The sequence below is a fragment of the Mus musculus genome, chromosome 2 (assembly GCF_000001635.26).
Source record: "Mus musculus strain C57BL/6J chromosome 2, GRCm38.p6 C57BL/6J".
In the NCBI taxonomy this organism is placed as follows: Eukaryota; Metazoa; Chordata; class Mammalia; order Rodentia; family Muridae; genus Mus; species Mus musculus.
The window spans coordinates 177,034,648-177,058,870 of NC_000068.7; the positions used below are offsets into that span (position 1 = coordinate 177,034,648).

The following is a 24,223-nucleotide window of genomic DNA, read 5'->3' on the forward strand; positions in this document are numbered from 1 at the left end:
GTATGAATTTTATTTCAGTTCAGCTGCAAGACTTTCATATTAAGAAATAGAGATGGCTGCACAGGACATTGCATGCATAATTGAATATACAAAGAAAGGACCATGGGCCTTTTAAATATAAAATACTTGGTCTGCAGGACTAGAACATTCTTTTAAATGTACATTTTTGAGATTAGGGCTATGTCTGCATGTAGGATGGAACATCAGAGCTTGGAAGGTTTCAGCTGTTTGAGTCATTTGCTCTGTGATCCAACCGTGAAGGAGCTGCTGTTGCCCTGAGGCCCAGCTGGGTTTTCCAAGCTAATGAGGGACTATGGGCAGGCCTAACAATCAGGAACACTAGGGGAAGATAGCTTGCAAGTTCTTTACAGGATTTTCCTCAGATGCATGTGTTACAAACTGCCTGGAAGACCACAAGCCATTCCCTGGTTATTATAGTAATCTCCTTTGAAAGTACAGGAGGAGCAAGTCTGCAGAGCTATTTGAGTCTGATCTGCTGCTCCTAAATGGACTGTGGGTCAGAGTGTGGTTCTGTTGGTCCATGTGGTGATCATAGCAGAGGCTCTTGTCCTTTGACCCTTCTTGCGTGTGGATTTACAGGGGTCCAGAAGGCTCGGTAGCCCTGGGAGTGGGAAGGTATGGAACTTAAATGTCTCTATGCAGTGTGAATATACAGGCATTGCCTTTGTTGTGCAGTAGGGCAGCATTAGAAACACAATGGTTTGATTTCTAGAATTTGTGACTGTTCTGTATTCAGTTTTGTGTGATTAATTTTATGAATAGTTTAGAAGTTAGTAGTAAAGAGCTGATCACGATCATCCTTCAGAAATATTTGATTAGATTCCTTTTACCTTTCTGTTACCTATTGTCAAAATGGCATGATTCACAGAAATTCAATTCTTGGTTACAAAAGGAGCTTCTGACATGCAGAAGTTTCTCAGGTGTTGATGGTGCTGGGTGGGTGGATAGGACAGATTGGAACATAATGCATATGGAAGGAAGCATTGTTTTGTATATGGGCTGGAGTGGGGCTGGTTTTGCCTGAAATTACTAGGTCATGATCACCTATAGAGCCATAGCCCAACTTTCTGACCATCTACAATTACAGAGAGAACTCTGGAGTATGGGGCCTCTCTGTTTGGAAGACAGATCAGTAGTATCTGTAGGGTCAGAATTATAAAAGTTTAGGAGTCACTTTGAGTTATTTTTATTAGAGTCATGAAATATGATTTTATTTTATTTCTATACACACACTAGCACAGGTAACATTGGTCAAGATCACATTGTTCCTGATGTATTTGCTTTAGTTATTTAAGAAAAGTTGAAAATTGGTCACATGGAAATGGACAGAGGAAGCTTTCCCTGATATTGTTTTGCTGCTCTGTGGGCTACTATGAGCAATGTGTCTAGGGTAAGAGATAGTGGGCTTGGTTTTAAGACAGACTGCTTAAGGAGGACTGACTATGGTTGAGGAGGGTGTGTCTGCCCTTATTTGAGGGCTAAGACACAGACATGTGGCTAGAAGGGAAGGGAAGATGAAAAGGGTCTTTTGTATCTGCAGGTAGCGTGGACAGATGAGAGGAAACTTCAGTCCTAAGGGCAGTCTTGTATATTGGGTCTCAGGGAGCAAAAATGAGAGAAGGTCTTGCAGCATTCTGCATGATTCCATGTATTAACATCTTAATACAATGGCATCAGGTTCCCAGGGATCATTTATTTACTTAAATTTTTGTTGTCCAACTGTGAAAGACTGGATAAAAATACTCTGTGGGTGGGCAGGGCAGTCAGCAAATATTCATTTAGAAGTACACATTTACATTCTTGTCTGTGTCATATTTTTTTATGTACACATGCATTGAATCTTTTAGAATTTAGTCACCTATGATGACGTGCATGTGAACTTCACTCAGGAAGAGGGGGCTTTGCTTGAGACTTCTCAGAAGAATCTCTACAAAGATGTGATGCTAGAGACCTATAGGAATCTCTCAGCTATAGGTAATATTATGATTTTTTTATTTGCTTTGTAAAATGTCTGTGTTATTGTTATTTGTTTTTGTAATTTCAATTGAGAATGAGGAAGAATATGATGAATAAATCACTCATGGTTCTAAAGTTCAAGGGAGTTAGTAACTTAAATATTGCCTAATTTCCAATAATGTAACATACTTTCTCTGGTGCTGTGTTTTAGGGTACATTTGGGAAGAACATACAATTGAAGACCATTTTCAAACTTCTAGAAGTCATGGAAGGTAATTTTCCTCTGCAAGCTGGTGAGAAAATGCCTATAAAGAAAGTTTAACGTGTGCTACAGGTTGTAAAGAAAATCATTAGGGTACAATAAGCACTCCTTTCACTTATGGATATTTACTGAATTTCATAAAATCATATATGTCTATAGCAGGTATGTAATTATACTTTGCCAGGCATTCCATTAGTTCAAAGACAGAGAAATAATGGCTTAACATATATATATATATATATATATATATATATATATATATATATATGTGTGTGTGTGTGTGTGTGTGTATCTATCTATCTATCTATATATATATATATATATATATATATATACATATATATATATGTATGTATGTATATTAGTGTTTAAATCAAGCCTAGTAGAGCCATGCTGTAAAAGTGTCTCTACAGTCTCATATCACTTAGCTATTGCAAAGGAACACAAAGTGATTAGGTGACACGTATATGTCTAAAATCTAGTAATAAGCAAATAATCCATACTATATCTGAGCTTAATGAAATACTTGTAATAACATTGCTAAATTTAGTGAGATGGACAGTTTATAAGATTCAAGAATGGTTTTGTGGTAAAGCCTTAGCTCTGTACCACATCTCTGTGGCGAAAAAAGTCCGCTGTGTGAATATAAAATGGAACTTATTCACTTGTTATTCTCTTTTGATATGGATGTCATAGGTTAGGATGGATACAAGCCTTGTGAGCATTGGGGCATTGAAAGAAGCCACACACCTTTCACTTTTCCAGAATGATTAGAGGATATGCAGTATACCACACTTTGAGTAGACATTCTAAATGTGCTATAAGTTTATAAATAATTAGTTTTCCAACATTATTGGGGACAAATACCAACTCAAACTGCTGAAAATCACAATAAGAATTAGGGTAGTAGAAATTTTCTTCTGTTTGCAGTTGTTCATGTTCCAAATGTAGTATTACTCTCATTATAAAAAAATTTGTGAATGCAGAGTTCTTCCTGTTTTTTTCAAATATGTGAATAACCTTTTAAAAGTATGCTATAAATGTGAGCCAGATAATCAGTACTGTTCCCATTTCATGTATCCTCAAAGATGTAAAACAATCCATAATGAAGGAGAACACCTTTGAATGTAAAAGTCATATTATGTTAACATTAGATAGCTCTTTTCAATGAAACCAAATTACAAAAGAATTCATACAGATAAAAAGACTCATCAGTACACTCAATGTGAGAAAGATTTCACGTGTGCTAATTGTATTTGCAGGCATGAAAGAAGTTGTATTGCAGTGCAACCCTCTGAATTTATTCAATGTGGTAAAGCCTTTGCATATCATAGTCTATAGACAAAGGCATGAAAGAACACATAATGGGGAGAAAGACTATTACTGTAACCAATGTGGTAAAGCCTTTGTAATAAGCAGTCATCTCCGAATACATAAACGAAGAAATACAGGAGAGAAACCCTATGAATGTAACCAAAGTCTACATTCTTGAGTTCTTTATATATATTGGATATTAGTCCCCTATCTGATTTAGGATTGGTAAAGATTCTTTTCCAATCTGTTGTTGGTCTTTTTGTCTTATTGACAGTGTCTTTTGCCTTACAGAAGTTTTGCAATTTTATGAGGTCCCATTTGCCAATTCTCAACCTTACAGCACAAGCCATGGCTGTTCTATTCAGGAACTTTTCTCCATATCTTCAAGGCTTTTCCCCACTTTCTCCTAGATAAGTTTCAGTGTCTCTCGTTTTATGTGGAGTTCCTTGGTCCACTTAGGTTTGACCTTAGAACAAGGAGATGAGAATGAATCAATTCGCGCTCTTCTACATGATAACTGCCAATTGTGCCAACACCATTTGATGAAAATGCTGTCTCTTTTCCACTGAATGGTTTTAGCTCCCTTGTCAAAGATCAAGTTACTATAGGTGTGTGGGTTCATTTCTGAATCTTCAATTCTATTCCATTGGTCTACTTGACTGTCGCTATTCCAGTACCATGCAGTTTTCATCACAATTGCTCTGTAGTACAGCTTTAGGTCAGGCATGGTGATTCCACCAGAGATTCTTTTATCATTGAGAAGAATTTTTCCTATCCTAGGTCTTTTGTTAATACAGATGAATTTGCAAATTGCCCTTTCTAATTCGATGAAGAATTGAGTTGGAATTTTGATGGGGATTGCATTGGATCTGTAGATTGCTTTTGGCAAGATAGCTAATTTCACTATATTGATCCTGCCAACCCATGTGCATCAGAGATCGTTCCATCTTCGGAAATTTTCTTTGATTTCTTTCTTTAGAGACTTGAGGTTCTTATCATACAGATCTTTCACTTCCTTAGTGTCACACCAAGGTATTTTATATTTTTTGTGACTATTGTGAAGGGTACTGTTTCCCTAATTTCTTTCTCAGCCTGTTTATCCTTTGTGTAGAGAAAGGCCAATGATTTGTTTGAGTTAATTTTATATGCAGCTAGTTCACTGAAGCTGTTTATCAGGTTTAGGAGTTCTCTGGTGGAATTTTTAGGATCACTTATATATACTATCATATCATCTGCAAATAGTGATATTTTGACTTCTTCCTTTCCAATTTGTATCCCATTGACCTCCTTTTGTTGTCTAATTGTTCTGGCTAGGACTTTGAGTACTATATTGAATAGAAAGGGAGAAAGTGGGCAGCCTTGTGTAGTCCCTGATTTTAGTGGGATTGCTTCCAGCTTCTCTCCATTTACTTGGTTGTTGGCTACTGGTTTGATGTAGATTGATTTTATTATGTTTAGATATGGGCCTTGAATTCCTGCTCTTTCCAAGACTTTTATCATGAATGAGTGTTAGATTTTGTCAACTGCTTTCTGAGCATCTAACAAGATGATCATGTGAGTTTTGTCTTTGAGTTTGTTTATATAGTGGATTATGTTGATGGATTTCCGTATATTAAACCATCCCTGCTTCCCTGGGATGAAGCCCTCTTGGTCATGATGGATGATCCTTTTGATGTGTTCTTGGATCCGGTTACCAAGAATTTTATTGAGTATTTTTGCATTGATATTCATGAGGTAAATTGGTTTGAAGTTCTCTATTTTTTTCCCTTTTTTTTTATTACGTATTTTCTTCAATTACATTTCCAATGCTATCCCAAAAGTGCCCCCCCCCACTCCCCTACCCACCCATTCCCATTTTTTGGCCCTGGCATTCCCCTGTACTGGGGCATATAATGTTTGCCTGACCAATGGGCCTCTCTTTCCAGTGATGGCCGACTAGGTCATCTTTTGATACATATGCAGCTAGATTCAAGAGCTCTGGGGTACTGGTTAGTTCATAATGTTGTTCCTCCGATAGGGTTGCAGATCTCTTTAGCTCCTTGGATACTTTCTCTAGCTCCTCCATTGGGGACCCTGTGATCCATCCAATAGTTGACTGTGAGCATCCACTTCTGTGTTTGCTAGGCCCCGACCTAGTCTCACAAGGGACAGCTATATCACTGTCCTTGCAACAAAGGCTTGCTAGTGTATGCAATGGTGTCATCGCTTGGAGGCTAATTATGGGATGGATCCCTGGATATGGCAGTCTCTAGATGGACCATCCTTTTGTCTCAGCTCCAAACTTTGTATCTGTAACTCCTTCCATGGGTGATTATTTCCAATTCTAAGAATGAGCAAAGTGTCCACACTTTTGTCTTCGTTCTTCTTCAGTTTCATATGTTTTACATATTGTACCTTATATATCACTATACTAAGTTTCTGGGTTAATATCCACTTATCAGTGAGTACATTTCATTTGAGTTCTTTTGTGATTGGGTTGCCTCACTCAGGATGATGCCTTCCAGGTCCAACCATTTGCCTAGGAATTTCGTGAATTCATTCTTTTTAATAGCTGAGTAGTACTCCATTGTGTAAATGTACCCCATTTTTTATATCCATTCCTCTGTTGAGGGACATCTGGGTTCTTTCCAGCTTCTGGATATTATAAATAAGGCTGCTATGAACATAGTGGAGCATGTGTCCTTCTTACCGGTTGGGACATCTTCTGGATATATGCCCAGGAGAGGCATTGCGGGATCCTCCAGTAGTACTATGTCCAATTTTCGGAGGAACCGCCAGACTGATTTCCAGAGTGGTTGTACAAGTTTGCAATCCCACCAACAATGGAGGAGTGTTCCTCTTTCTCCACATCCTCGCCAGCATCTGCTGTCACCTGAATTTTTGATCTTAGCCATTCTGACTGGTGTGAGATGGAATCTCAGGGTTGCTTTGATTTGCATTCCTCTGATGATTAAGGATGTTGAACATTTTTTCAGGTGTTTCTCAGCCTTTCCGTATTCCTCGGGTGAGAATTCTTTGTTCAGCTCTGAGCCCCATCTTTTAAGGGGGCTATTTGATTTTATGGAGTCCACCCTCTTGAGTTCTTTATATATATTGGATATTAGTCCCCTATCTGATTTAAGATAGGTAAAGATCCTTTCCTAATCTGTTGGTGGTCTTTTTGTCTTATTGACGGTGTCTTTTGCCTTGCATAAGCTTTGCAGTTTCATGAGGTCCCATTAGTCAATCCTCGATCTTAAAGCACAAGCCATTGCTGTTCTATTCAGGAATTTTTTCCCTGTGCCCATATCTTTGAGACTTTTCCCCACTTTCTCCTCTATAAGTTTCAGTGTCTCTGGTTTTATGTGGAGTTCCTTGATCCACTTAGATTTGACCTTAGTACAAGGAGAGAGGAATGGGTCAATTCCCATTCTTCTACATGATAACAACCAGTTGTGCCAGCACCATTTGTTGAAAATGCTGTCTTTTTTCTACTGGATGGTTTTAGCTCCCTTGTCGAAGATCAAGTGACCATGGGTGTGTGGGTTCATTTCTGGGTCTTCAATTCTATTCCATTGGTCTACTTGTCTGTCACTATACCAGTACCATGCAGTTTTTATCACAATTGCTCTGTAGTAAAGCTTTAGGTCAGGCATGGTGATTCCACCAGAGGTACTTTTATACTTTAGAAGAGCTTTTGCTATCCTAGGTGTTTTGTTATTCCAGATGAATTTGCAGATTGCTCTTCCTAATTCGTTGAAGAATTGAGTTGGAATTTTGATGGGGATTGCATTGAATCTGTAGATTGCTTTTGGAAAGATAGCCATTTTTACAATGTTGATCCTGCCAATCCATGAGCATGGGAGATCTTTCCATCTTCTGAGATCTTCTTTAATTTCTTTCTTCAGGGACTTGAAGTTTTTATCATACAGATCTTTCACTTCCTTCGTTAGAGTCACGCCAAGATATTTTATATTATTTGTGACTATTGAGAAGGGTGTTGTTTCCCTAATTTCTTTCTCAGCCTGTTTATTCTTTGTGTAGAGAAAGGCCATTGACTTGTTTGAGTTAATTTTATATCCAGCTACTTCACCGAAGCTGTTTATCAGGTTTAGGAGTTCTCTGGTGGAATTTTTAGGGTCACTTATATATACTATCATATCATCTGCAAAAAGTGATATTTTGACTTCCTCTTTTCCAATTTGTATCCCCTTGATCTCCTTTTGTTGTCGAATTGCTCTGGCTAATACTTCAAGTACTATGTTGAAAAGGTATGGAGAAAGTGGGCAGCCTTGTCTAGTCCCTGATTTTAGTGGGATTGCTTCCAGCTTCTCTCCATTTACTTTGATGTTGGCTACTGGTTTGTTGTAGATTGCTTTTATCATGTTTAGGTATTGGCCTTGAATTCCTGATCTTTCCAGAACTTTTATCATGAATGGGTGTTGGATCTTGTCAAATGCTTTTTCTGCATCTAACGAGATGATCATGTGGTTTTTGTCTTTGAGTTTGTTTATATAATGGATTACATTGATGGATTTTCGTATATTAAACCATCGCTGCATCCCTGGAATAAAACCTACTTGGTTAGGATGGATGATTGCTTTAATGTGTTCTTGGATTCGGGTAGCAAGAATTTTATTGAGGATTTTTGCATCGATATTCATAAGGGAAATTGGTCTGAAGTTCTCTATCTTTGTTGGATTTTTCTGTGGTTTAGGTATCAGAGTAATTGTGGCTTCATAGAATGAGTTGGGTAGAGTTCCCTCTACTTCTATTTTGTGGAATAGTTTGTGCAGAACTGGGATTAGATCTTCTTTGAAGGTCTGGTAGAACTCTGCACTAAACCCATCTGGTTCTGGGCTTTTTTTGGTTGGGAGACTATTAATGACTGCTTCTATTTCCTTAGGGGATATGGGACTATTTAGATCCTTAACTTGATCCTGATTTAACTTTGGTACCTGGTATCTGTCAAGAAATTTGTCCATTTCATCCAGGTTTTCCAGTTTTGTTGAGTATAGCCTTTTGTAGAAGGATCTGATGGTGTTTTGGATTTCTCCAGGATCTGTTGTTATGTCTCCCTTTTCATTTCTGATTTTGTTAATTAGGATGTTGTCCCTGTGCCCTCTAGTGAGTCTAGCTAAGGGTTTATCTATCTTGTTGATTTTCTCAAAGAACCAACTCCTCGTTTGGTTAATTCTTCGAATAGTTCTTCTTGTTTCCACTTGGTTGATTTCACCCCTGAGTTTGATTATTTCCTGCCATCTACTCCTCTTGGGAGAATTTGCTTCCTTTTTTTCTAGAGCTTTTAGATGTGTTGTCAAGCTGCTAGTATGTGCTCTCTCCCGTTTCTTCTTGGAGGCACTCAGAGCTATGAGTTTCCCTCTTAGAAATGCTTTCATTGTGTCCCATAGGTTTGGGTATGTTGTGGCTTCATTTTCATTAAACTCTAAAAAGTCTTTAATTTCTTTCTTTATTCCTTCCTTGACCAAGGTATCATTGAGAAGAATGTTGTTCAGTTTCCACGTGAATGTTGGCTTTCCATTATTTATGTTGTTATTGAAGATCAGCCTTAGGCCATGGTGGTCTGATAGGATGCATGGGACAATTTCAATATTTTTGTATCTGTTGAGGCCTGTTTTGTGGCCAATTATATGGTCAGTTTTGGAGAAGGTCCCGTGAGGTGCTGAGAAGAAGGTATATCCTTTTGTTTTAGGATAAAATGTTCTGTAGATGTCTATCAGATCCATTTGTTTCATAACTTCTGTTAGTTTCACTGTGTCACTGTTTAGTTTCTGTTTCCACGATCTGTCCATTGATGAAAGTGGTGTGTTGAAGTCTCCCACTATTATTGTGTGAGGTGCAATGTGTGCTTTGAGCTTTACTAAAGTGTCTTTAATGAATGTGGCTGCCCTTGCATTTGGAGCGTATATATTCAGAATTGAGAGTTCCTCTTGGAGGATTTTACCTTTGATGAGTATGAAGTGTCCCTCCTTGTCTTTTTTGATAACTTTGGGTTGGAAGTCGATTTTATCCGATATTAGAATGGCTACTCCAGCTTGTTTCTTCAGACCATTCGCTTGGAAAATTGTTTTCCAGCCTTTCACTCTGAGGTAGTGTCTGTCTTTTTCCCTGATGAAGTTCTCTATCTTTGTTGGGTCTTTTTGTGGTTTAGGTATCAGAGTAATTGTGACTTCATAGAATGAATTGGATAAGGTACCTTCTGTTTCTATTTTGTGGAATAGTTTGAAAAGAACTGTAGTTAGGTCTTCTTTGAAGATCTGATAGAACTCTGCACTAAACCCATCTGGTACTGGTCTTTTCTTTTTTTTCTTTTTTTTCTTTTTTTGGTTGGGAGACTATTAATGACTGCTTCCTTTTCTTTAGGAGATATAGGACTGTTTAGGTTATTATTCTGATCCTGAGTACACTTTGGTACCTTGTATCTGTCTAGAATTTGTTCATTCCATCCAGGTTTCCAGTTTTGTAGTACGATCTGATGGTGTTTTTTATTTCCTCAGGATCTGTTGTTATGTCTCCCTTTTCATTTCTGATTTTGTTAATTAGGATACTGTCCTTGTTCCCTCTAGTGAGTTTGACTAAGGGTTCATCTATCTTGATGATTTCCTCAAAGAACCAGCTCTTTGATGGGTTGATTCTTTGTATAGTTCTCTTCATTTCCACTTGGTTGATTTCAGCAGTGAGTTTGATTATTTCCTGCCATCTACTCCTCATGGGTCATTTTACTTCCTTTTGTTCTGGAGGTTTTAGTTGTGCTTCAAGCTGCTAGTGTGTGCTCTCTCTGCTTTCTTTTTGGAGGCACTCAGAGCTTTGAGTTTTCCTCTTAGGACTGCTTTCATTGTGTCTCATAAGTTTGGGTATGTTGTGGTTTCATTTTCATTAAACTCTAAAAAGTCTTTAATTTCTTTCTTTATTTCTTCCTTGACCAAGGTATCATTGGGGAGAGCGTTGTTCAGTTCCCAGGTGAATGTTGACTTTCTATTATTTATGTTGTTATTGAAGATCAGCCTTATAGTCCATAGTGATCTGATAGGATGCATGGGACAATTTCAATATTTTTGTATCTGTTGAGGCCTGTTTTGTGGCCAATTACATGGTCGATTTTGGAGAAGGTACCATGAGGTGCTGAGATGTATTATCCTTTTGTTTTAGGTTAAAATGTTCTGTAGATATCTGTTAAATCCATTTGTTTCATAACTTCTGTTAGTTTCACTGGGTCCCTGTTTAGTTTCTGTTTCCACGATCTGCTCATAGATGAAAGTGGGGTGTTGAAGTCTCCCACTATTATTGTGTGAGGTGCAATATGTGCTTTGAGCTTAACTAAAGTTTCTTTAATGAATGTGGCTTCCCTTGCATTTGGAGCATAGATATTCAAAATTGAGAGTTCCTCTTGAAAGATTTTACCTTTGATGACTATAAAGTACCCCTCGTCTTTTTTGATAACTTTGGGTTGGAAGACGATTTTATTCGATATTCGAATGGCTAATCCAGCTTGTTTCTTCGGACAGTTTGCTTGCAAAATTGTTTTCCTGCCTTTCACTCTGGGGTAGTATCTTTTTCCCTGAGGTGGGTTTCCTGTAAGCAGCAAAATATTGGGTCCTGTTTGTGTAGCCAGTCTGTTAGTCTATGTCTTTTTATTGGGGAATTGAATCCATTGATATTAAGAGATATTAAGGAAAAGTAATTGTTGCTTCCTATTATTTTTGTTGTTAGAGTTGGCATTCTCTTCTTGTGGCTGTCTTCTTTTAGGTTTGTTGTAAGGTTACTTTCTTGCTTTTTCTAGGGCATAGATTCCGTCCTTGTATTGGTTTTCTTCTGTTATTATCCTTTGCAGTGCTGGATTAGTGCAAAGATATTTTGTGAATCTGGTTTTGTTATGGAATACGTTGGTTTCTCCATCTATGGTAAGTGAGAGTTTGGCTGGTTATAGTAACCCGGGGTGGCAGTTGTCTTCTCTTAGTGTCTATATAACATATGTCCAGGATCTTCTAGCTTTCATAGTCTCTGGTGAAAAGTGTGCAGTAATTCTAATGGGCCTGCCTTTATATGGTACTTGATCTTTTTCCATTGCTGCTTTTAATATTTTGTCTTTATTTAGTGCATTTGTTATTTTGATTATTATGTGTCAGGAGGAATTTCTTTTCTGGTCCAGTCTATTTGGAGTTCTGTAGGCTTCTTGTATGTTCATGGGCATCTCTTTTTTAGGTATGGAAAGTTTTCTTCTATAATTTTGTTGAAGATATTTGCTCGCCTTTAAGTTCAAAATCTTCATTCTCATCTACTCCTATTATCCATAGGTTTGGTCTTCTCATTGTATCCTGGATATCCTAGATGTGTTGAGTTAGGATCTTTTTGCATTTTGCATTTCCTTTGTTGTTGTGACCATGTTCCCTAAGGAATCTTCTGCAACTGAGATTCTCTCTTCCATATCCTATATTCTGTTGTTCTACGGTTCCTGCTTTCTTTCCTAGGGTTTCTATCTCCAGAGTTGTCTCCCTTTAGGTTTTCTTTTTGTTTCTATTACCTTTTTAGATCCTGGATGGTTTTGTTCAATTCCATCTCCTGTTTGGTATTATTTTCCTGTAACTCTCTAAGGCATTTTTGTGTTTCCTCCTTAAGGGTTTCTAGCTGTTTACCTGTGTTTTCCTGTATTTCCTAATTAAAGTCCTCCATCATCATCATAAGAAGTGACTTTAGATCCATGTCTTGCTTTTCTGGTGTGATGGTGTATCCAGGACTTGCTATGGTGGGAGAGTTTGGTTCCAATGATGCCAAGTAACCTTGGTTTCTGTTGCTTCTGTTCTTAAGCTTGCGTCCTGCCATCTGATCATCTCAAGTATTTGCTGCCCTCAATATATCTGATTGGAGCCTGTCGTTCCTACAATCCCAGTTGATTCAGAACTTATAAGAGTCCAGCTTTCTCTGTGATCCTTTGCTTGTGGGCTCCTGAGAATCTGAAATTCTGGGTGTGTCAGAGTTTTTGGCAGTCAAGCTTCCTCTGAGACCCTGAAATACTGGTGTGAACAAGCTCTTTTTATCCTAGGATCCTGTTGTCAAAGATCCTGGGCATGTTACAGTGCCTGGAGGTGGTGTTTTCTTTGAGGAGTGTGGAGCTGTCTGGTCAGTGGTCCTAAGTTAGTGTGGACAGTCCTCTAGGGACCATGGGTGTGTCCGCCAACTCTGCACACAAGGTGACCAAGTACTGGCGCCAAGAGGAAGGGACTTGTAACTCTGGTCAGGCATGTTTTCTGCGTCCCTAATGCTGTCTCAGGTTCCGTGTGCGAGAGGATTGGAACAGAAGTTGTGTTCCACTAACCAATGGTCCTAAGTACACGAGAAGAGTCCTCTAGGGACCTTAGGGATGTCCGCCGACTCTGAGCCCAAAGTGACCCTGTGCTGGCACCGACTGGAAGGGACCATCTGGTGTAATTCTAATAGCCCTGCCTCTATATGTTACTTGACCTTTGTCCCTTACTGCTTTCAATATTGTATCTTTATTTAGTTCATTTGTTGTTCTGATTATTATGTGTCAGGAGATACTTTTCTGGTCCTGTTTATTTGGAGTTCTATAGGTCCCTTGTATGTTCATGGGCATCTCTTTTTGGTTGGGGAAATTTACCTCTATAATTTTGTTGAAGATATTTACTGGTGCTTTGAATTGAAATTCTCCATTCTCATTTATACCTATTATCTGTAGGTTTGGTCTTCTCTTTGAGTCCCGGATTTCCTGCATGTTTTTGGTTAGGATCATTTTGCATTTTCTTTGATTGTTGTATCCATGTTCTCTATGGAATCTTCTGCACCTGGGTCTCTCCCGTCCATCTCTTGTATTGTTGCTGATGCTTGTATCTCTGGTTTCTTATTTCTTTCCCAGTGTTTCTATCTACAGAGTTGTCTCCCTTTGGGGTTTCTTTACCATTTCTACTTCCATTTTAAGATCTTGGATGGATTTGTTCAATTCTGTCACCTCTTTGGTTGTATTTTCTTGTAATTCTTTATGGGATTTTTGTCTTTCCTCTTTAAGGTCTTCTACCTGTGTAGCAGTGATTTCCTATAATTCCTTGAGGGATTCTTTGTGCTTCCTATTTAAGTGCTTCTACCTGTTTAGCCGTGTTCTCCTGAATTTCTTTAAGTGAGTTATTAATGCACTTCTGAACATCCTATACCAACATCATGAGATAAGATTTTAGATTCGAATCTTGCTTTTCAGGTGTGTTGGTGTATTTGAGACTCGTTGTGGTGGGCGTACTGGGTTCTGATGATGCCCAGTGGTCTTGGTTTCTGTTAGGAAGATACTTTCATTTGCCTTTCGCCATCTGGTAGTCTTTGGTGTTAGATGTTCTAGCTGTCTCTGGTTGAAGCTTGTTCCTCCTGTGTTCTTTAACCCCTGTCAGCACTCCTGGGAGACTAATTCTCTCCTGTGTCCCAGTGGTCAGAACACTCTCTGCAGGCAAGCTCTCCTCTTGCAGAGAAGGTGCACAGAAGTCTGGAGCTCCGATCTACTTCCTGATTCCTGAGGTCAGAGCCCTCCCCAGAGGCCAATTCTCCTCTGGCAGTGAAGGTGTCCAGGAGTCTGGGTTCCAGCTCTGTCTTCTGGCTGAGGATGAAGGCCTGAAGGGACCCTGTCCAAGAAGCTTGGTTGATTCTGCTGCCCATGTACTCTTCTGCATAAACTGGTTTCAGTGATCCCAATATTCTGGGTGTGCTAGGGCCTGCCTATGTCCTTTGACCCTGTTTTTGCTAGCACAAGACCCTCTGGATTTTTTGGAACTGATGTTGTGTTCCACTCACCAGTGATCTCAAGGAACTGGGTGTGCTAATGTGCCAGCCTTGTGGGGAGTCCTCTGGGGACCTTAGGGCCCTCCACAGAGACCGCCTCAAACACTCTTAAACAATTACTTCTGTCTCATTTATCCCTAAAAGCAATTAAACAAATCTCATAGATTTCTATTCTTTTTTCTGATTATAGCTCTGGGCAGTTTCTACTATCGACCTCTGTCTCTTCTTTCTGAGCTACCTCTCTGTCTGTACTGCACCTCCAAGCTCAAACTATTTGAGACAGACAGAAATCTTTGAGAAGGGCCCATGGTAAATCCAGACCAACAAGGATGGCCGGATCAACTTGGAGGATTTTGGTGAGTCCCAGCATATTCCAAGAACCCAAGAATTATGCAAACCAATTCAGCTCAACTTTTGTTTTAGTTGTGAACTTGTACAACTTGGTGAGGAACTAGATGGCTCAGCAAAACCAGCAACTCCACTAAGAATCCAATTTTCCCCATCCCTTAATTTCACAACTTAGCATTGGTTTTTCATTCGAGAATCTCCAGTAAGTTTTGAATACTGCGTTTCAGCCTATAGGTGTGATGCCTTCTGTAAACTCAGTTGTTACTCTGCTCTACTATAGGATGCCACCTGTGTAAGTTCCTAGCTCAGCTTGCAAATGCTTTGGAGTCTGAAATGAAAGACAAACAGCTTTATTTAATATGCCAAATCAGTTCATTAGATGGGACACTCCCAATCATCCACATTGCTAATGGCTCCTCTATGGCACTCCTGAATTACTAAAATCTATAGCCCATCTCTGCTTCCCCAGAACCAATCAGAAGAGGGAACACTGGGACTACTCTTCCACAGCTCTTATGTGGCTGGTATTCTGTCTTTCCCATCTCTCAAGCCAGCATCCAATTCCTTTACTGGCATGGAGATCCTCTTTGTTCCCCTTGTCATGAATCCAAAAATCCTGCCTGTGTCTCCTCCCTAGCCATTGGCTGCTGGCACTTTAGTTTCCCAGTTATAATCAGCCTGGGGCAGGGAATCTCAGTGTCTCAAATGCAAGATTATTATGAAATTTGGGAACAATTTAACATGAGTAGCATGAGAACCAATAAACAATTGGGAATAAACAGAAAAACAAGGCAAATCCAAGCACCAGGCCCTAAGTATTGCCTTTTGGTTATTACCCTTCATTTACTCATATGGTGAAACTACGTTCAAGTTTCCAGGCATCAGGTATTGTGGAGGTGCAACCTAACTTTACTCATATTTTGTTCTTGAAAACATAATGACTGTCTCTAATAAAGCTTTCTGCTTTTCATAGTGTGCTTCTCAAAACATAACACCTGTTCTTTACCACCAAAGAACAAATCCAAGTGATTGTTTAAACTATAATACCTATATTCTATAACAGTTGATACAGTAAACTACATAAGCCCCTGTCCTTAAATCCTGATTGGTGTGAAAATGAAGCTGAAAGAAAGATGAAATTTCAAGACCTGTAAGTCATATAAAGTACTCAGAAATTGCTGGTTGTTTGTAAGCTTAGAGGCTCCTGGGGCTGAGAACAAAGAAAAAAAAACCCGGGCATTCCTGGGAACAGCTTGACCAAAAAGATAAAGAGCAATATGAGGACATAACAGGGCTATCTGAACTGAGTCAACAACTCACAGAACCCTGACCTGCACATATTCTTTTGCTGATGTTTGAATAAGCCAATAGTGTGTCACGATGCTGAGTTCCCCACCCCTAAGCCCTTTACCCCATAAAAACCCCTAGCTTTTGAGCCTCGGGGTCGAATCCAGTGTCTCCTGTGTGAGATTCGTTTTTGACATGGAGCTCTGTCATTAACCTACCTCATGTGTTTACAGTAAGGAGGACTCTTGTGTTTCTTTGGGTGCACTCTCTCTCCCCAGACTAGAGCAGCAGTCCCTGAAAGGGGGTCTTACAAAGCTATAATTTTGAAGGAATGTTTCTGCCTGTCCCTCCCTTTTTTTAAATATATATAAATGTTTCTTTCTTTTATTGTTTACTCTTTTTTTTATACAATCCACACCTTCTACCCCTTATCTTATTCAGAGTTTCTATTCCTGCACAAACATCATGACCAAGAAACAAGTTGGGGAGGAAAGAATTTATTCAGCTTACACTTTCATACTGCTGTTCATCACAATGGAAGTCAGGAAAGGAACTCAAGCAGGTCAGGAAGCAGGAGCTTAAGTAGAGGCCATGGAGGGATGTTTCTTTACTGGCTTGCTTCCCCTGGCTTGCTCAGCCTCCTCTCTTATAGAACCCAAGTCTACCAGCCCAGAGATGGTCCCACCCACAAGCAGCCTTTCCCCCTTGATCACTAATTGAGAAAATGGCTGTCCTCCAAAAAAGGAAAGAGCCTGGTGTGGGGGCACACACCTTTAATCCCAGCACTCAGGAAGCAGAGGCAGGTGGATTTCTGAGTTTGAGGTAAGCCTGGACTACAAAGTGAGTTCCAGGATAGCCAGGGCTACACAGAGAAACCCTGTCTCAAAAAAAAACAAAGGGGGGGGGGGCGGAGAGAGAAAATGCCTTACAGCTGGATCACATGGAAGCATTTCCCCAACTGAAGCTCCTTTCTTTGTGATAACTCCAGCTTGTGTCAAGTTGACACCAAACTTGTCAGTACAATTGACCCCTTGTCAACTTGACACACAAATACATCACTAGTAAGCCTCAACCCTTAGTTTCTTATTCATCCCCAAGATCTAAACAACTTTAAATGTCCCTGTCTTAGTTAGGGTTTTACTCCTGTTAACAGATACCATGACCAAGGCAAGTCTTATAAAAAACATTTAATTGGGGCTGGCTTACAGGTTCAGAGGTTCAGTTCATTTTCAAGGTGGGAGCATGGCAGTATCCAGGCAGGCATGGCACAGGAGGAGCTGAGAGTTCTATGCCTTCATCCAAAGACTGCTAGTGGAAGACTGACATCCAGGCAACTAGGGTGAGGATCTTATACCCACACCCACAGTGACACACCCATTCCAACCAGGTCACACCTATTGCAACAAGGCCACACCTTCAGATGGTGCCACTCCCTGGTCCAAGGATATACAAACCATCACAGTCCCATAGTCTTTACATATTAAAAGTTCAATCCTTTTAAAATATTCAATATCCTTTAAATTCCAAACTGTTTTACAAACTCTTAACTGTGGAATCCACTAAAATATTTTTTTCCTTCAAAGGGAAAAAATATGAGGGCACAGTCACAATCAAAAGAAAAATTAAATTCCAACTGTCCAACGTCTGGGATCCAACTCATTATCTTCTGGGCTCCTCCAAGGGCTTGGGTCACTTCTCCAGCCCTGTCCTTTGTAGCACACAGCTTGTCCACTAGGATCCAGATGGCTGTACTTTACTGCTGCTGCTGTTCTTGGTCATTCATGGTCCTGGCTTCTCCAAACACTACATGACACCTGGGTCATTAATTGCATCTGAGGCTGCACCTTCACCAATGGCCTTCCATGGCCTCTCATAGTGCTGAGCCTCAGCTGCTCTGCCCGATCCCTTCATGCCAGCAAAACCAGTACCACCTGGGTAACTCTTACACGTTACCAAGTCTAGCCATAGCACAAGGCAAACCTTGGCTATCTCTGGAACACAGCCTCTGTGCTCTCAGAAAACACTTCCGAGAATATGTCACCCCAATGATGCTGGTTTCTTCTTAATTACTGCTAAGTTTTTAGCTACAGCTAACCAGCATCAATAGTCCCAGTAATGCCAAGTTTTCACTCTAGTAGTTCTGGTATCTTGTTAATCACAGCTGATTCTTCAGCCCTAGCTAGTCAGAACTACAGAATCTTCACAATCCAAAATAGCAATGGCCCTGAAAAGAGTCTTTAATTTTCCCTCTGAAATTTCACAAGCCAGGCCTCCATCTTCTGCACTGATCTCAACATTATCTTCCAAGCTCCTACACAACATCCCACAGAGTTCTTAAAACTGAATGTGTCCTTTGGCCCAAAGTTCCAAAGTCCTTCCACAGTCCTCCCAAAACATGGTCAGGCTGTCACAGGAATACCCCAGTTCTCATACCAATTTGTCTTAGTCAGGGTTTCTATTCCTTCACAAACATGATGAGCAAGAAGCAGAGGGGAGGAAAGGGTTTCTTCAGCTTACACTTTCCAAATTGCTGTTGATCACCAAAGGATGTCAGGACTGTAACTCAAGCAATACAGTAAGAAACACCCCTGTATCCTCTTGAATCCTTCGTATGATTATTTTCATGATGATGAAGAATTAGAAATGTTTAAAGGCTTCCCCATATTTAATGCATTTATAGGGTTTCTCTTCATAATGATGAAGATTTGAGAATCTGAAAAGGTTTCACCATATTATATTCCTAAATTTCTTGGCAGTATGGATTGTTTCACTGTGAAGACTCTAGAAATATTCAAAAAGCTTCACCATATTAACTACTCTCACAGGATTTTGTCTACATTATGATTTCTTTTGTGTCTTTGAATATGATTGACAAGTGAAGGCAGTACCACATGGCTTCCAGACATAGGGTTTCTCACCTCTATGTCTTCTTTTATGTATTTGAAGATTTTAATGTACAAGGCTTTGTACCTTTAATAACTTTCATAGGGTTTCTCTCAAGTGTGTCTTCCTTTATTTACTTAGAGAATACCGTGACTTATAAAACATTTACCACATTGCTTATATTCATGGGTTTCTATCCAGTGTGTATACTTTTGTGTTAGGAGATGACTCTTTATAACTGCTTTACCTAATTAGTGATATTCAGAGGATTTTTCTCCACTACATGTTCTTTATGGATTTGAAGATGATTGTGATGTAGAAGGGTTTCAGGACATTGCTGATATTCATAGGGTTTCTCTCCAGTACAAACACGTACTTATATATTTTGAGGCCACTGTTTTGTGAAAAAAGGTGTAAAAGCACATTGCTAACATTCAAAAATCTCTCTCCTATACGTGTTGTTTTATGATTTTGTTGATGACTGCTTTTTGAAAAAGTTTAACCACATTGGTTAAAGTCAAAGCATTTCTCTCAAGTATATATTCTTTTATGTATGTAAAGACTATTGGTTTTTGAAAAAGCTTTACCATGTTGGTTACATTTAAAAGGTTCCTCTCTGGTATGTGTTCATTTATATACATGGAGATCAATGCTTGCTGCAAAGACTTTATAACATTAGATGCCTTCATAGACTTTCTCTTCTGTATGATCTTTTGTCTTTGGAGGTCACTCCTTCCTGCAAAGGCTTTACCACATTGGTTAAATACATAGGGTTTTTCAGCTGTATGTATTCGATGATATTCAAGACCACTGCTTCCTGCAAAGGGTTTACTACCTTGGTTCCATTCATGGGGTGTTTCTCCTGTATGTGTTCTTTTATGACATTGGAGACCACTGCTTCCTGCAAAGGCTTAACCACACTAGTTACATTCATAGGGTCTCTCTCCTGTACGTGTTCGCTTATATATCTGGAGAGTACTGCTTTCTGCAAAGCTTTACCACATTGTTTACATTCATAGGGTTTATCTCCTGTATGTCTTCGCTTATGTATTTGAAGGTCAACACTTCTTATAAAAACTTTACCACATTGCTTACATTCACAGGGTTTCTCTCACGTATGTCTTCGCTTATGTATTAGAAGGTCACCACTTCTTTTAAAAGCTTTACCACATTGTTTAGATTCTTAGGGTTTCTCTCCTGTATGTGTTCGCTTATGTATTTGGAGAGTACTGCTATGTGCAAAGGCTTTACCACATTGTTTACATTCACAAGGTTTCTCTCCTGTATGTGTTCGCTTATGTATTTGGAGAGTACTGCTATGTGCAAAGGCTTTACCACATTGTTTACATTCACAGGGTTTCTCTCCTGTGTGTGTTCGCTTATGTATTTGGAGAGTACTGCTATGTGCAAAGGCTTTACCACATTGTTTACATTCATAGGGTTTCTCTCCTGTATGTGTTCGCTTATGGATTCCGAGATGACTGCTTCGTGTAAAGGCTTTACAACATTGGTTACATTCATAGGGTTTCTCTCCTGTATGTATTCGTTTATGAATTTGGAGGTCACTCCTTTTTGCAAAGGCTTTACCACAGTGGTTACATTCATAGGGTTTCTCTCCTGTATGTGTTCGTTTAAGTCTTTGGAGGACACTCCTTGTTCCAAAGTCTTTACCACATTGGTTACAGTCATAGTGTTTCTCTCCATTGTGTATTCTTACATGCTTTTGACTATGACTGATATGCAAAGGCTTTACCACATTGAATAAACTCAGAGTGTTGCTCTGCAGAAGAACTTCTTTCATGCCTGCAAATACAATTGGCACACGTGAAATTGTTCTCGCATTGATTATACTGATGAGTCTTTTTATCTGTATGAATTCTTTTAAAAATTGGCTTCATTCAAAAGAGCAATCTAATGTTAATGTAATATGCCTTTGTTTGCATTCAAAGGTGTTCTCCTCGTTATGGATTGTTTTACATCTTTGAGGATACATGAAATGGGAACAGTATTGATTATCTGGCTCACATTTATAGCATACTTTTTGTATAAAAGGTTATTCACATATTTGAAAAAAAAAGGAAGAACTCAAAGTCTTTGCACACTGATTGCATTCACAAATTTTGTTATCATGAGAGTAATACTACATTTGGAACATGAACAAATGCAAACAGAATATAATTTCTACTACCCTAATTCTAATTATGATTTTCAGCAGTTTGAGTTGGAAAATGTCACCAATAATGTTGGGAAACTAAATACTTATAAACTTACAGCACATTTAGAATGTCACTCAAAGTATGTTATACTGCATATCCTCTTGTTGTTCTGAAAAAGTGAAAGGTATGTGGCATCTTTCAATACCCCTATGCTCACAAGGGCTGTATCCATAGTAACGTATGACAACCATATTAAAAGAGAATAACAAGTGTAAAGGTTCCATATTACATTCACACACGTGACTTTTTTCCTCATAGAGATGTAGTATAGCGATTAAGGTTTTTCCACCAAACCATTTTTGAATCTTATGAACTGTCCATCTCACTAAATTTAGCAATGATATTACAAGTATATCATTGAGCTCAGATATACTATGGATTATTTGCTTATTACTAGGTTTTAGACATATACTTGTCACCTAATCACTGTGTGTTCCTTTTGCAATAGCTAAGCGATATGAGACTAAAGACACTCGCACTTGTACAGCATGGCTCTACTAGGTTGATTTAAACAGTAACATACCTGTTAAGCCATTATTTCTCTGTCTTTGAATTAATAGAAAGTCTTGCAAACAATAATTACATATCTGCCATAGACATATATGATTTTATGAAATTCAATAAACATCCATAACTGAAAGCAGTGCTTATTGTACCCTATTGGTTTTCTTTACTACTTGTAGCACACGTTAAACTTTCTTCATAGGCATTTTCTCCTCAGCTTGCAGAGGAAAATTACCTTCCATGACTTCTAGAAGTTTGGAAATGGTCTTCAATTGTATGTTCTTCCCAACTGTAACCTAAACACAGTACCAGAGAAAGTATGTTACATTATTGGCAATTAGGCAACATTTAAGTTACTAACTCCATTGAACTTTAAAACCATGAGTGATTTATTCACCATATTCTTCCTCATTCTCAATTAAAATTACAAAACAAAAAACAATAACAAAGAAACAGTTGTGCATACATGTTATAAAGTAAAAAAAAAAAAAAGAAAAGTCCAATATTATCTATAGCTGTGAGATTCCTATAGGTCTCTACCATCACATCTTTGTAGAGACTCTTCTGAGAAGCATCCAGCAAAGCCCACTCTTCCTGAGTGAAGTTCACATGCACGTCATCATAGGGGACTAAATCCTGTAGGATTTGATAAGTGTGCACAAAGCAATATATACAGACAACAGTGTAAAGGTTTATTTCAAAATGAATATTCGCTGACTGCCCTGCCTACCCACATAGTACTTTTTATCCAGTCTTTCACAGTTGGACAACAAAAACTTAAGTAAATAAATGATCTCTGGGAACCTGATGCCTTAGTTTTAAGATGTTCTGTATGGAACCATGTAGAATGCTGGTAGACATTTTTGTTATTGAGATCAAATATGCAAGAGTTCCCTTAAAACTGCAGTTTTCTCTCACCTATCCATGTCACAAAAGACCATTTCCATCTCCCCTTACCTTCTTGTCACATGTCCCCTTCCCTTCTTAGCCCCCAAGTATGGGCAGACACCCCCTTCTCAACCATAGCCAATTCTCCCAAAGACCAAGCAGTCTGTCTAAAGAACAAGCCCACTATCTGTTTTCCTAGACAGAACAGTCTCATAGTAGCCCACAGAACTGCCACACAATATCAGGGAAAGCTTCCTCTGCCCATTTCCACGTGACCAATTTTCAACTTTTCTTCAATAACTAAGGCAACTACACCAGGAACAATGTGAACTTGACTAATATTACCTGTGCTAGTATGTGTATAGAAATAAAATAAAATCATATTTCCTGACTCCAATAAAAATAACTCAAAGTGACCCCTAAACTGTTATAAATCTGACCCTACAGTTACTACTGATCTGTCTTCCAAACAGAGAGGCCCCATGCTCCAGAGTTCTCTCTGTCATTGTAGATGATCCGAAAGTTGAGCTATTGCTCTATAGCTGTTCATGACCCTTTGTACTTTCAGGCTAAACCAGGCCCTGGGAGCCCATATACAAAACAATGCTGAATGATAACTTAGTGTCTGCTTCCTGCCATATGCATTATGCTCCAATCTGTCCTATCCACCCACCCAGCACCATCAACACCCGAGAAACTTCTGCATGTCAGAAGCTCCTTTTGTAACAAGAATTGAAGTTCTGTGAATCATGCCATTTTGACAACAGGGAATAGAAAGATAAAAGGAATCTAATCAAATATTTCTGGAGGATGATCGCTGACAACTCTTTACTACTACCTTCTAAACTATTTATAAAACTAGTCACACAAAACTGAATACAGAAGGGTCATGAATTCTAGAAATCAAACCATTACTTTTCCAATGTTGTCCTATGGCACACCAAAGGCAATGCCTGTATATGCACACTGCAGAGTGACATTTAAGTTCCATACCTTGCCACTCCCAGGGCTACCGAGCCACCCCCACCCCTGTAAATCCACACTCAGAAAGAGTCAAAGGACAAGGGCCTCTGTTATGATCACCACATGGACCAACAGAACCACACTCTGACCCACAGTCCATTTAGAACCAGAAGATCGGACTCAAATAGCTCTGCAGACTTGCTTCTCCTGTACCGTCAATGGAGATTACTATAATAACCAGGGGATGGCTTGTAGTCTTCCAGGCAGCTTATAACACATGCATCTGAGGAGAATCCTGTAGAGAATCTGCAAGCTACCTTCCCCTAGTGTTCCTGATTGTTAGTCCTGCCCATAGTCCCTCATTAGCATGGAAAAGTCAGCTGGGCCTCAGGGCAACAGCAGCTCCTTCCACTGTGGGATCACAGAGCAAAAGATTTAGACAGCTAAAACCTTCCAGGCTAGGCTGTTACACCCTACATGCAGACATAGCCCTAGTCTGGAAAATTTACATTTATAAGAATGTTCTAGTCCTGGAGACCAAGTAATTTCCATTTAAATTCCATTTAATTCCCAAGGTCCTTTCTTTATATATTCAATTATGCATGCAATACCCACTACAGCCATCTCTACTTCTTACTGGGGAAGTCCTGCAGCCAACCTGCAATCAAATTCATACATTGACAATAATTTAAAAGTGAATGTGACTATGACTTTTAAAACTAGAAGCAGTTATTGGGCGAGAAAAAGGAAGAAAAAGAAGAAATAAAATGTAAGGACATCACTGCTCCTAGGTATGGTGGAGGAG

The 24,223-nt window shown here is 39.1% G+C and overlaps 1 pseudogene; it reads right to left on the minus strand.

Annotated features, from left to right (window-relative positions):
- Nucleotides 1-19,416: 19,416 nt before the first annotated feature.
- On the minus strand, nucleotides 19,417-22,039 carry Gm14421 (annotated as a pseudogene).
- Nucleotides 22,040-24,223: the final 2,184 nt, after the last annotated feature.